Below are 15266 nucleotides of genomic sequence, written 5' to 3'. Positions count from 1 at the left end.
TAGCTGCTGTAGGAATCACAGGGTTACACCCGAAAACTATAAATTCCCTACAATCGTGCATGTGTACTAATAGGCACACATCCCTAAGGAGGAGAATTCTGATTAAATCCCTATACTCTGGGTGGTTTAACCCCTTGAGTGGCACGCCCGGAAAATTTCCGGGACGAGCTCCACTGCTCATAGCAACATAGCCCGGAAGATTTCCGGGCTATGTATCACTATGGGAGCTGCAGAGCACAATGCCACAAGCTGTGGCACTGTGCTCTGCCTGCACAGACCCACAGAGAACAAAGCAAGGGCTTTGAAAAACCAGCAGAAGATATTGCAGATATGTCGGCAATCTCCTGCTTTGTTTACAGGTTGCCATAGAGACCATCGGCTTGTCAGAAGCAAGCCGATGGTCTCTGTGGCAGGGAGAGCTTGGTGCTGGGCTGTGAGAGGACAGCTAGGTACTAGCTCTTACAGCAGAGATCAGAGAAAACCTCCGATCTCTGCTGTGTTAACCCTTTACATGCTGCAGTCTATGTGACTGCAGCATGTAAAGGGCTGTCACCATCGGACCCCTGGAATGTGATCAGGGGTCCTGATGGGTCCCTGTGGAAGTCCCCTAAAGGGACAAAAAAAAAGTTAAAAAATTATAAAAAAAATAAAACACTTGTCTCCCTTTACTTTGTAAAAAATCAAAAATACAATCACACATGTGGTATCCATGCGTCGTAATGACCCAGAGAAGGAAGTTAATACATTATTTAACCCCTTAATGACATGGCCCCTTTTTTTCTTTTTTCCCCATTTCTTTTTTTCCTCCCCCCTGTTTAAAAAATCACAACTTGTCCTGCAAAAAACAAGCCCTTATATGGCCATGTCAATGGAAAAATGAAAAAGTTATGGCTCTTGAGACGCAACTGCAAAATTAGTTGAAATTCAATGATTAGACCATTTTAAAAAACCTGCCCTGGTGGGCACGACAGGGTGGTAGGAAACCCGCCACTCAAGGGGTTAAGGGGTATTCCAATGTGAGTGGATAATGCGATCTCCCCAACTCTTCTGAGAAGAAAAGCATACCGATTGGGAGACACGGGGCACGTCCGGGAGTGTTAGCCCCAATTCCTGTAGAGTCACTAATGTTTCCCAGTCCACATAGGCAGGTGCAGTCACCAGCAGAGCCTTGAGGCCTTGCTCTGGCTAGACCAGCTCAATGGAGGGCTGTATTCCAGTAGTAGGTCCAGGGGGGGTTGCGGTGATCTGTGGGTAGCTTTGATTATATGCCAGACTCCAATATAGATGCTTGTAAATTTTTAATACAACTGAAACGGTGAACAATTTCGTAATTCCTTTTTTTTAAAGCAGAAGAACACGTTTTAAAGTCTCTACCCAGCTAAAGGGAGTTCAGTCCAAAATCTTTTTGCCTGTTCACCGGGTGGTATAAGTCCAATTTTCTGGTTCACCCGAACAGTCTTTTACTTTGGTATCATGCCTTAATCGTCTGCAGTCGCATAGTTTGCAACATTGTCGGGCAATGGGAGGAAAAGTAGATGACAAATCTCTTCTGACTCTCTGAAGAAAGCTTGAACTTTATCCAGTAGTATCTCTCCCTTAGAGGAGCTCCCACCCATAGGGCCGTTACTACAAGCCACATTTTTACACATCATGGAATATCCTTTGATTCGCACTCTGCAGCATAGCTGTACAGACTCCCCTACTTTGAGTCTCTTCCCACTCTGAGAGACCCTCCTTGTTCCCGCTCATCTTAAAGGTACAAAGAAGCATATATTACCAATAACTGGCATACATGAACTGTCTCAGAGTTGATAAAATGTCTTGTATTATAGTTTAGGAGGACTGTGAAAGTCATAACGTGCCAAGCCTATTTTATGTCTGGTCCTGTGTTTTTCTTTTTTTCTGAAGTTGAGATAGAACGGAGTCCCAGAGGTTGGATGGAGATCTAGCAGACTTTGATAGCATATCCTGTGGTTAGACCATTAGGGTCTCAGATATGGGGATACCCCTTTAATAAGTTTGCTGTTGAATGCAGACTGATTTGTTTGCTGTGCGCAGTTGGTAGGTCTAGAAGGAGCCGGTGTGATGGCAGAAGTTTGATTCTTCTTAGTTCACTGACATAGTAACTTTTTGGTCCAGTGTTCTTTATAATCCCTTGCAGTCCAGTGAAGACCATAGTATCATTGGTAAGTCTTTGGAAGATTGATTATCCCTGGTGGACTAGTGAGTTGTGGTTTGTGTTATAAACTTTATAGAGAGTGTTCCTTAAATGGAACCTGTCACCTCCTAGAAGCCGCTATCTTAAACTAAGTTTAAGGGTTAAGTCCCGCTGAAACTCGGGGTGTACTTTTTCTACCTACTGGGCTCCTCGTTGTCATGCCGGAAGTCAGCGCTCTGTTATCAGTATGGCTCTTTTCATTCAGTCAATGTACTCGCACTCCACTGTTCTCTATGTAAGCACAGAAGATGCTGTAGAAAATGTGCAATCTTAACAGGGTCTTTTCCTCTAAACCCATTTATCCCCTATCTACAGGATATGTAGTAAATGTATGTTCACTGGGAGTCCAACCACTGAAACAGCCACGCTTCACAAGAGGTCCTCTTAGTGAATGGAGCAGAGGCCTGCGTTTATGACTACCCCCACCCCCTCACCTCCATTCACTTCTACTCAGCTGATCAATGCTAACGACTTACCTCAGTCTCATAGATCAATATTGGAGTGGTCACACATGCGCATCACAGCTCCATTCACTAGGGTGACTCTGGAACCGGCATTCTCATAATCCCTGGTCATTCCAGTGCTCAGATTCCAGTAATTGATAATTTATGATAGGTGAGAAATTAAATTTATGGGGAAAAAACCTCCATTCACCCCCTCCAAACTCCACTAGCCATTTTTATGGGTTTAACCCCTTAGTGATGGAGCTTTTTTGCTTTTTTCCATTTTTGTTTTTCCTACTCCCTTTTTAAAAAATCGTAGTTCTTTTATTTATCCATCGACGTCGCTGTATGTGGGCTTGTTTTTTGCGGGATGAGTTGTATTTTTCAGTGGCACTATTTATTGTACAATATAATTTACTGAAAAACTTTTTAAAAATTCTTAGCGGAGAGAAATGGAAAAAAAACGACATTCCACCATCTTTCGGTGCGTCCTTTTTCTACGGCGCACAAACTGCAACAAAAACAACCTGATATTTTTATTCTATGGGTCAGTATGATGACTACGATACCAAACTTATACGGTATTTTTTTGCTGTAGTACTTGCATTTATTTTTTTAAGATATTTAATTTTTTTCAATTATTTTCTGCGGTCATATTGTGCGCACAATAACTTTTTTTCATTTTTTTCGTCAACGTAGTTGAGCAAGGGCTCATTTTTTGCGGGATGTTCTGTAGTTTCTGATAGTATCAATTTGGAATACATACGACTTTTTGATCGCTTTTTATTGGGTTTTTTTCTGGGAGACAGGGTAACTAAAAAAGTGTATTTCTGGCGTTCTTTATTTTTTTTCAGACCACGTTCACTGTGCAGGAAAAATAATGTGCGACTTTGATAGATCGAACTTTTACGGACGCGGCGATACCAAAAACATATTTTTATTTTTTGATTTAGATTTTTTTAATAGATATAGCAAAAAAGGGGTGATTTAAACTTTTATAACTTTTTTTTATTTTTTTTTTATTTTTTTTTACCATTAAAAAAAACTTTATTTATTTATTTTTTTTTTACTTTACTTTGAAGTCCCCCTGGGGGACTTTAACATGCGATGCTTTGATCACTCCTGCAGTATGACGTAATGCTCTTGCATTACGTCGTACTGCTATTTCACAGGCAGCCTATGAAGCCACTCCACGGGGATGGCTTGATAGGCAGTCTGTTGAGGCAGCCCTGGGGCCTTTCATTAGGCCCCCTGCTGCCATGACACCTGCACAGCTCCCCTGAGCTTACCTTTATCTTTAAAGGGTTAATAGCCGAACTACTATTGCCCGCGGGTGTCAGCTGTATTAAACAGCTGACGCCCACGCTGAATAGAGGGAGATAGCGGCGCTTAACATATTATGTAAGGCTGAAGAAAGAAATCCCTCCAGTTCAGCCTATTCCCCCCCCCCCCCCCCCTGTTAATCCAGAGGAAGGCAAAAAATATCAGTGAGGTAGAAGCCAATTTTCTCCATTTATGGGGGGAAAAGTCCTTCCTGACTTTAATCTGGCAATAGGAATCGTCTCCGGATCACGACCCTTCATTTAATATTGTATCACTCAAGAAGGTTTTCTAGGCCCTTGTTGTATTCTTTTATCAAAATCTCCATCACCACATCCTCAGGCAGAGAGTTCCATAGTCTCGCTGCTCTTACAATGAAGAACCCCTTCTATGTCGGTGTAGAAACCTTCTTTCCTCTAGCCGTAGAGGATTCCGAATTGTTAGTCGCAGTCCTGGGTATAAATAGATGGGAGAGATCTCAGATATATTTATTCATAGTTATTAGGTTGCCTATCATCCATCTCATTTCTAAACTAAATTACGCCAATCTTGATAACCTCTCTGGGTATTGTAGTCCACACATTCCATTACTTTAGCTGCCCGCCTTTGTACCCACTCAAGCTCTGATATGTCCTCCTTGAGTACTGGTGCCCAAAACGACACAATATCCCATGTGTGGTCTGACCAGTGACTTGTAAATATGAAGACTAATGTTCTCGTCATGTACCCGTAGACCTCTTTCCATGCACCCCATGATTCTATTTGCCTTGGCAGTTAAGCTTATATTATAGTTCACTAAAATCCACAAGTCCTTTTTCATGTTGGCGTTCCACAGTGGCTTCCCATTCAGTGTGTAATGGTGACATGTAGTTCCTCTGCTTATGTGCATAACTTTACATTTATCACTGTTAAACCTAATCTACCACTTTTCTGCCTCAATTTATCCAGAGTCTCTTGCAACTGCTTTGCGTCCTTTGTTAATTTCTCTACATAGTTTTGAACCATCAGCAAATATTGATATCTTCCTGAACAACCCTTTCACCAGGTCATTAATAAATATATTAAAAAGAATAGGGCCCAAAACCAACCCCTGTGGTACCTCACTTGTCACAGTGACCCCCTAGTACTGACCTCTGTGGTACCCCACTAGTAAGGCCTAGTGCCGACGTCCGTGACTGGCTCCGCAAGCGGAATTCCGCAGCGGAGTCCATCAATGCCCCCCCCCCCCTGAGGCCACATACTCCTCTCCAGATCCGCTGACTGTCCTGCATCCCGTACCAACGCACGTGCAGTACAGTATAGCATGACGGACGGCTTCCTTGACTGCAATGGAAGCCATTCGCGTGTACGCCCGCGGCAAATAGAACATGCCGCGGGTGCTTTCATGGGGCGGAATTCCACTGTGGAATTCCGCATCTTGAGCATTGCGCTATTAGGTTCAATAGAATCTGCCCGTGGGAATAAGGCTCAATAGAATCCGCCTGTGGGAATTAGGCCTAACGGTGACCCACTTACACACATTCTCGGCCAGACTAAGCATTCTCATTTTATATACCAACCTTTTATGTGGCACAGTATCAAATGCCTTGGAAAAGTCTAGATGCACAAGATCCAATGGCTCTCTCTAGTCCAGTCTAGAACTTACCTCCTTGTAGAAGCTGATCAGGTTGGTTTGACAGCAATGATCTCTCATAAACCCATGCTGTTATGGAGTTATACAGCCATTGTCCTTCAGGTCCCCCAGGATAGCTTGCTTCTCTTAGAAACCCTTCAAACATTTTACCCACAATAGAAGTAAGACTTGCCGGCATGTAGCTTCCTAGTTCACTTTTTGACCCCTTTTTGAATAGCTGCACCAGGTTGCCTATGCACCAATCCAGTGTAACCCCCAAAAGTCAACTTGCAGATAGTGCAACAGACTTAAAGCTGCGGACTGTGCGCTTGCACTCCCATTGAACACTATTGGAGTTCATGCACACAACCTGCAGTTTTCAGTCTGATGCTTGGCCTGTGTGCTGACTTTTGGGGGTGATAGCGCAGGAATGGGATATTTTAGCTTGATAAACCCCTTTAATTTGATGCACTGGAGCAGGCTTACTTGTGCTCTGCAATCATTCCATCCTGTCCAAGTATGGAGCCAGGGATGTGCCTATAATGTAGGCAGTCCACGCAGTCACTACGGGGCCTGGCGTGCAAGGAAGCCCGTCCGCCCGCAGTCCATGGCGCCTCCTCCCCAGTGAATCCCCGCGCAAACATTCATATTATAGTTTTAATGCTGCTGCAGTAGCTGGTTAGCTGAGCCTGGGTTGCTCCACCTTGGGACCCTGCTGCTGCACGACTTCTTTTGTGTCACTAGACATTACTCAGACTGCGTATTGTTGCTGTGCCATGCTATTGGGCATGTAGGTCAGAGCCTTCCCACATTTCACTTTTGATGAACCAATGGCCATTGGTAAGTTGGATCTTTCTTTTTAATTTTTGCCATGGGGCCCCATTATTTCAGTGGACACCCCTGCAAGAAGCCTGTTAAATTTAAATCAAATCCAGCCCCTGAGTAGCATACACAATGGGTAGATAGAAAAGTGGAAACAAACATGGTCAGGATACAGTTTGTGGTCCAGGGTACAGATGCAGCAGAGTTTAACCCAAGACTGAAAACTTGCTGTAACAAGTTATCTTAACACAAAAGAAAACCATTGAAAAGGCAAAAAAAAACCTTCTGTGCTACAGGATATTTAATGTATTAGGCTGACTGCACACGGGCAGATTTGCATTGCAAAATCTGGAGCGGGCATCTGCCTCCAGAATCCGCAGCAAATCCAGCCTATATCATGCTATGACAAAACACAATTCCCTGCCCGCGAGCGGAAATCTATTGCGATTTTGTGTGGGCTATGCATGGAGGGCTTCTATTAAACTCAAAGTCGTCCATCCTACAACCATTCTGCAATCCTCACTGCAGAATGGTCGCGGGAGTCCCGTCATTGCCATAGCGACAGCACAGCGTCATGTGATGTGCGGCGGCCTGCACATTTGCAGCACAGGAAAAAGACTCCAGACCGGTACACTGGGGCTGCCAACCGAGCATCGGGTCGAACTCTACTGCGGGACCCAACCGTGTGCAGGTGGCTTCCAAGTATCAAGTTAAAGTGTGCTACATCTGTATAAAAGGATTTAATTTTTGCATTCAACACTTAGATAAATGTCAATGTCTGAAATGTCTATTCATAAGATGCTATATACATGTATGTTGACCAGGGGCTTGCGCAAGCCTTGCAGTTTAGTGCCTTATAAACATTTACTGACACCAGTTTACTATGAAAATCCTTCACCCAAAAAAAGTAAATATATGTTTTTTTATGGACTACACTAGAAAAAATGACATCCGTTTGATTATGGGTCGCACCTGTCGAGGGTTAATTTGTTCAAACAGACTGGTCAGTTATGTTGTCGGTTCCGAATTGACCTAAGCAGGAGGAGCGCTCCTTTTGAGAGTCAAAGTACTGACCATACACGTTATATGGTGAAGTAATGAACTCTAAGTCTTTATTGGCATAGTCTCAGTTTATATAGAAGATCGCCCACGCAGGGATGCGACCTCTGGTAATACAAGGAGTAACCTCATGATACATACATTCATCTGATAAAAACACATGACTTCTATATCTTACAATGACATAATTATTCAATAAACTTTAGACGTGTGATATATGACTCAGACAAACACATCTTTAAGAAATTGCTGATATTCTTCTTTGCGGTTAGGCCATCTTTGCTAAATTCCAAGACATCTGGCCTTAGCTTCCTGATTCCACTTAGATCAGACGTACTTCCTCAAAATCAGTCATGACTTCTGTTACACATACAATATATTGCTAAAATATTCTTTTTGCTAAAATAGATTGATAAGCATATATACTATTTTTGATAAGCGACATTTATTAATTTCTTTACAGCCCCCATTGGCCCTTATCATTCCCCCATTTTGGACATCAGGAAGTCACACACAGGGTCCAGTTCTATTTTGAAAAGTCATAGTCGAGGTAGGTCTTATTGGTCGACTAGCCCATATAAGGTGTCTCTAGTATGATGTTACAATACTAGTAGCGTGCATAGGTACGCACGGCAGGGGATTCCCTAATCTTCACCCACACCAATGTCCCTCCTGGAGATAGTCCTAGTGGTGAACACGTCCAGGTCGCGTTACCCTGACCCTACACTACCTAGTGACAAGACTGGAAGGAACCGCCGTATGTTCTGCCTTCATCCAGCAGGGGTCGGCCTACACAGGGGCTGTAAAGGCTTTTGCCGTACATTTGCTCACACAAGAGATTATGACTTTGATTATTATATATATACACAACAGCATGACAATTATCTGTAATATACTTTGTAGGATTCCCATGAACCATCCTCCCAGACCAGAAAACCAATTTGCAGGGTTAAGAAAATTAAACCATCCCTGGTCTTTATCCTGTTTTATGCTAGTAGCTATTTTTCCCAAGGTATTGATCTTTTGGTGAATGGATTCTGAGTGATCAGAGAGGTTGAAACAACACATCCCCTCAAATTCCTCACATCCGTGGTTTACTGCGAGCAACAGGTAATCTATGGCGGCTCTATTTTGTAAAGCTGCTTTCCTGACTCCTTGTATGTCTAGTAAGAGGAGGTCCAAGGCCTGTGATGTCGCATTCAGGCCCTTTACCATATCGCATGCTAATCCATTGATTACTCTTGTGTTATATTGTGCCAACCCGGGAACACCCACAATACTGACTGCCAGTGCCGTATGTTCTGAGTAGCTAAGTAGAGTGGGTGGTCCTTCACAGTTGCTATCCAGTCCTTCTACCTCCCTCTTTTGTCTGTTGGTGAGTTGTGGGATGCTAGGTTTTTGGTACATTAGTATACTTAATCTAGCTAAGGAGCAGGGACCTCCGGTCAGGTTAGCTGGGATATATGTGTAAGTCAGGTTACCGCAGGACAGGACCCAGCCTAATGGTAATTTGACGTGCCTAAAATGGCTGGGGCTTCGGACTGTGTGGTTACAAAGCATAGGAGTATGTACCTTTCTACATTGCTGGACTGTGCGATTACAGAGTCTCTGGGAATCACTAGTCACCCTGGTTCTCTGCGCACAGCCTCCCATATGTTCTTTATTACACGTGAAGTTATAGCATACCTCAGCCGGAGCGACATTCCTGACCCGGAAACGAGTCATATTAGACCAAAGTGTATGTTCGACCGCATCACAGTGGGGACAATATTCATATACATTAAGAAAGGTATTTTCCTGAATAACATTGCTCTCCTCTACATCACTATCATTATGCACTATTGAATATATATCGCGAAGTGTCTTTATTGGAGTGGGGATAGACAGTAAGCAAGTCCGTAAAATATCTTCCCCACTCCGCAGGTTGGGCATGCACATGTGGGAAATATTCAGTACGTCCTTTGCAAAGTATTCCCACATGTTGGGGTGTCCTTCCGCCCAAACAGTCCATCTTCTTCTTACATCGACAGTTGATGAAGAATTGTCCCGAAAAGAGAGTAGTCCAAGAAAACAAAGGGTAAATAATACACCTATCCAGACTATCAATGCTGGTGTCCAGGTTGCCATCCTCCTCCCCCACCCTGGGTTGGGCTTACTCTCCACCCCCCTCGTGGTGCTGAGGCGTTGGAACTTTCTTGCAGTGTGAGGCATGGATCCAAGTGGGTTTGCCTTCTAGCTTGACCGAGGTGGGAGTGGTTAACAGCACTTGGTATGGTCCGTCAAAGCGAGGTTCCAAAGTCTTTCTGACGTGTCTCTTTACCACCACCCAATCTCCGGGATTCAGAGAGTGGGATCCTTCCAAACTATCAGGGTCTGGAATAGAAGAGAAGACTAGGTCGTGTGTTATTTTTAGCTTTTGGCATAAATCCTGCACAAAGGAAGTAACTTTATCATGACCCAGGGATAGAGCTTGGGGGTGATACAGTCCTAACCTGGGCACGGAGCCAAAGAGAATCTCATAAGGAGACAGTCCTGTTTTCCTATTTGGCGTGGTTCGTACTGAGTAGAGTGCCAAAGGTAGGCACTCGGGCCAAGGTTTTCCTGTTTCAACCATGGCTTTCTGTATCTTAAGTTTGAGGGTGCCATTGAGTCTTTCTACTTTTCCGGAGCTTTGTGGATGATAGGGGGTGTGAAACGCCTGCTCTACTCCTAAGGTGGACATGACTTCCTTCATTACCTCACCAGTGAAGTGAGTACCACGGTCGCTCTCAATGGTCTCTGGTACCCCAAATCTGCACACTAACTCTGACACAACTTTTTTTGCAGTGGCCTGGGCAGTGGCCTTCGGGACCGGGTAGGCCTCGGGCCACGCGGAAAAGAGGTCAATGCATACCAGGACATACTCATACCTTCCTGATCTGGGCAGCTGGATGTAATCTATCTGTAGTCTCTGGAAGGGGTACAAAGGTCGCGGAGTGCACTTCCGAGGGGTCTTTACTACTTGACCGGGGTTGTGTAGTGCACAGATTTCACAAGCCTTGACGTATGCCTTTGCCATCCTGTCAAATCCCGGAGCGTACCACATTTTCTCCACCAGGGCTACCATGGCATTACGAGAAGCGTGCACCTTTCCATGAGCCAAAAGGGCCATACTAGGATAGGCAGCCGCAGGTAAACACATACGGAAACCCATCATCCAACCTTCATTTCCTTTTACTGCCCCTGCACTTGCCCAGCGCTCCTGCTCTTGCCCTGAGGGGAGTAGGTCCACCTCCTTCTGTGGTGGGACAGAGAGGGTCTGGTCCTTGGCAGGGGGATCAGGATCCTCCTCCGCTGGGCAGGACCTGGTCTGAACTCTGCACACGGGTGCCCTCCAGTCCAGCAGGGCTGCAGCCTTAGCTGCTCCGTCTGCCTTCTCGTTGCCTCTGCTTTCCAAGGAGTCCCCTCGGGTGTGTGCCTTTACCTTTATTATGGCTACCTGCTTCGGGAGCATGATAGCTGACATTAAACTACTTACTGCCTCACCATTCTTTATCGGTCTGCCTTGAGCTGTTAGGAAGCTCCGCGCGCGCCAAATCGGCCCATAGTCATGCGCAACGCCAAACGCGTACCTGGAGTCCGTGTAGATATTAGCAGTGACTCCCCGGGCTAACTTGCAGGCCTCGGTCAGAGCGCACAGCTCCGCTTCCTGTGCTGACATATGTGGGGGCATGGCGCGGCCTATCAGTACTTCATTCATTGATACTACAGCAAACCCTGTCACAAATCTGCCCATCTCATTCTGGTATCGTGATCCATCCACAAACATTTCAAGGTGGGGGTTCAGGAGAGGCTTATCTGTGACATGAGCAAATCCAGCTGTCTCCTGCTCCATCAGAGCAGCACAGTCATGCTGGTGCTCGGTGTCAAAAGCTTCCTCTTCGCCTAGGGAATTGACAAAAAGTTGATCCCCTGTGCTTACTCCCCCTTTTGAATCAGTGTCACCTAATGGCAGTAAGGTGGCCGGATTCAAAGTTGTGCAACGTTGAAATGAGACATTGGATGAAGAGTGTACTGCAAGTTCCATTTTGACCTGTCTAGCAAGAGAAAGATGTCTACGGCTCACCTGTGTCAGAATTCCATGTACGTCATGGGGCGTGAGGACCACAAGAGGGTAGTCTAGAACCACCTCAGAAGCTTTCTCAAGTAGTGCTTGTACAGCCAGAACTGCTCTTACACAGGAGGGTGAACCCCTGGCTACTGCATCAAGATGTGCACTGTAGTATGCTACAGGGCGCTTTTTGTCACCATGCTCTTGTGTGAGGACGGCAGTAGCATGTCCCGCCATCTCAGTCACGAACATCTGGAAGGGTTTATCATAGTCAGGCAGACCCAGTGCTGGAGCACTGGTGATCTGTATTTTCAGCTGATGGAAAGCTGACTCGGCTTCCGGAGACAAAGCAAATGGCTTAGAACTCAGGCAGTCGTACAGAGGCTGCATGGTCATGGAGGCAGAGCGAATCCACGGCCGACAATATGAAACTAACCCCAGAAATGTCCGCAACTGAGCATGGGAGGTAGGGAGTGGCATGTCCTCCACCACCTTGGTACGTTCTGGCGTGAGGTGTTTTGTACCAGGACCTAGGCAGTGACCAAGAAACACAACATGAGATTTGCAAAACTGTAATTTGTCTTTACTGGCTTTACACCCACTGTCTGCAAGAAAACAAAGAAGGCTGAGTGAGGCCGCAACGCAGGTGGGTCTGTCCGGTGCACACAGTAGGAGGTCATCAACATACTGAAGCAGGGCCACACCTGGTGGGACCGTCCATGCATCAAGTACAAGCCTCATACATCGGGTGAATTGATTTGGGCTGTTTTGTGCCCCTTGTGGTAGAACAGTCCAGCAGTACTGTTTTCCTCGGAACGTGAAGGCGAACAGGTACTGGCAATCGGGGTGGATCGGGACGGACATAAATGCATTGGCGAGATCGATCAAGGTGTACCAACAGGTTCCGGAAGGTATGGTGGACAACAGAGTGTAAGGGTTGGGGACCAAAGGTGTTTCTAGGATGGTCACCTTATTGATTTCTCTTAGATCGTGAACCATCCGGTAGGTATCAGGTTCACCTTTCTTCCCTTTCTTTTTAACCGGGAAGAGTGGCGTGTTAGCGGGTGAGACGCAAGGTTTTAAAGCATTCAAGGCACATAACTCTGTAATAGTGGAGGCTATTGCGTCTTCCTGTGCCATGGCTAGGGGATATTGGCGGATCATGGGGGCTTTTTCCCCATCTTTGAGATATACCATGACTGGGGGTACGTGGAGATGGCCCAAGTCTGTCTTCCCTTTTGCCCAAAGGGTCTCTGGCACTGCTGAGAGAACCTGTGTATCTTCTGGGGTCAACACATATACAGTACAAGAAGGAGGCGGAGTGACCAAGTCTGCTGCCATGAGACAGAATACTTGGTGGTCGGCCGCAGAGGTACTGACATGAGCCTCACCGGAAGGATGGAGCTGAATACAGCACCCCAGGGGTCCCATCACATCGGTTCCCATGATGCAATCCCCAGCGGGTGACACCAGGAAGCGAGTGAGGACTCGTGACCCTTGAAAGGAGACTTCTATGGGCTCGGTCTCACGCATGGGTGTTGGTTCACCGGACACTCCAACGGCTATGGCTATGGAGTCTGAGAGGGGAATACTAAGGTCATTGACTTGTGAGGTACTGACACATGATTTAGTAGCCCCTGTGTCAATTAAAAAGGGCACCTCCTTCCGCTGGATTTTTAGAGGCTGAAAAATTTGTGGCCCACGTGCGTCAGTAACTATAAGGGACACGGGGGAAGGAGTGCCAGACCTTCATTGGTAATTGGTATACCCGTTGTTTCCCTGTGGGCGGGATGATGTGGTATTGGCCGTACTTCCCTGTTGCCCCCTTTCGTCTGACATGTTCTGTCTAGGGCGTTTAGGGGCTCTACAATTACGGGCCAAGTGTCCAGTCTTCCCGCAGTTATAACACTTACGGGTCTCCCGCCTGGGGTCGTTAAGTCGGACTGTGTCCCCCTCCATGGTGTAATGTTTAACCATAACACCCTTTGCGTGGTCTTCTGTATCCATGACAAATCCTACAGCTTTCTTATATAGATCACGCGGTTTGGCCTGTCGCCAATCGGGGGTACATGCTTTAACGCGTTCAGACAGGCGCTTATCTATTCCTTGCATAAAGGCTTCACAAAAAGCAGCATTACGTATTGCTTTTGGACAATCATATAAACCCAGATCTCTGCCAACTTCCTCTAAACGGCCAAAGTAACATTCAATAGACTCGCCCTTGTTCTGTCTACACTGGGTTAGGGCTGTACGTCTCTCTTGGGCTTTATCCTTAAACCAGGTTTTAACTTTGTCAACATATTGAGTACCACTAGGTAATGTCTGGGGGTCATCTGGGCGATCTTCAAGACCACAAAATTGAGCAATACTATTGTAAAGGCCCAGAGGACATTTTACATTCATAAGACATTCCATATCTGTCCAAGTGGCAGAGTAGTTTTTCTGTATGACTTCCAACTTTCTATGGAAAGCTGCTGGCTCTGTCTGGGGATCGGGCAGTTGCTGACACAGTGCCATCTGGTCTGTGGCGCTCCAGGGTCGCCATGTAGTGACTGTAGACCCGGGAGTTGGTCTATGTGCGTCCGTAGGTCTGTCATTAGAAGACGATGGTCTGTCAGTGTCCTCTTGTCTGACCGTGCCTAATGGTGGACTCGGTCTGTTTGGTTCTCTATAATGGGTAGTGGAGGTTGTAACTGGGAATAAGGGAATCGGTTGTCTACACTGATCCCTGGGACGTGGAGTCCCACATACTGTACAGAGTTCTTTAAAACAGGCATTCTGTTGACCACAACGTGGACAGTCCCAAGCCGGACCTCTATTTACTTCAGGGCCTGGGGATCCTGATTGAGGGCTGTAGGGAGGTGTATCCATCTGGGCAGTAGCCTGTGGATACGTAGGAGGCAAGGGCGGCAAATTGGGATACAGAGAATTAAAGGGATTATTAGGAGACATTGGTGGAGCGGCCGGGACGACAGGAGAGACTAATGGAACCGTAGGGGTTTCCATGGGAACGTCTATTGGTGGCCGGGGCATAGGACAATAAACTAAAATGCCCTCGCCTCGGGACTCGGAGTCCCAGTGTTCGTCTTCTGCTGTTTTAGAGCAGTCCAGAATAGCCTTCATGCCTTTTTCCAAACCCTTATTTCTTATTTCCTTTCTATGCTTATCCTCATATTGTGACCAAAATTCATAATTGAATGTTCCCGCCTTCTTAAGGCCTATACGTTTGTAAACTTTATAGGCTTGTCTGCAAATGTCCTCCCCTTCTCTATCTTTAATTATCTCAATAGGAGTCTGATATATCTTAGATTGTTCAGACCCCATCTTGACCACTTCCAACTATTCTTCACTAAGTATACAGGACGTATATTTCACACAGTAAACTAAGATAATCACTGAGATTATCTGGGAACACACAGTTCCCTGTCCCGGAATAGATTTACAGAACTAAAACGTGGTCAACTTCAAACACTAGGATTCAGGGGAGACCAGACTTCGCCTCTTAGGGAACTTTTAGTAATATTATAACAGATCCAGAGTAAGAATATGACTGCCAGAAATGAGACTATAACAATAACAATTATTTCAATCTCCAATACAGACAACATGACTCTTTAAGTCCCAATGAGTGAGTTCTTCCGTCTAGGACAGTTAAATGAACTTATTCACTCTAAAATATGGACGGGGCAGAAAATATAGGAA

General features: G+C 45.7%; 1 protein-coding gene across 1 annotated transcript in view; it reads left to right on the top strand.

Moving 5' to 3' along the window:
* The window catches only part of LOC136620969 (synapsin-2-like), a 291219-nt gene that overhangs the window by 202917 nt on the left and 73036 nt on the right, over positions 1-15266 (top strand). The gene's annotated exons all lie outside the window — the stretch shown is intronic.

The sequence above is a fragment of the Eleutherodactylus coqui genome, chromosome 3 (assembly GCF_035609145.1).
Source record: "Eleutherodactylus coqui strain aEleCoq1 chromosome 3, aEleCoq1.hap1, whole genome shotgun sequence".
Taxonomy (NCBI): Eukaryota; Metazoa; Chordata; class Amphibia; order Anura; family Eleutherodactylidae; genus Eleutherodactylus; species Eleutherodactylus coqui.
This window is presented reverse-complemented; position numbering and strand designations above follow the sequence as displayed.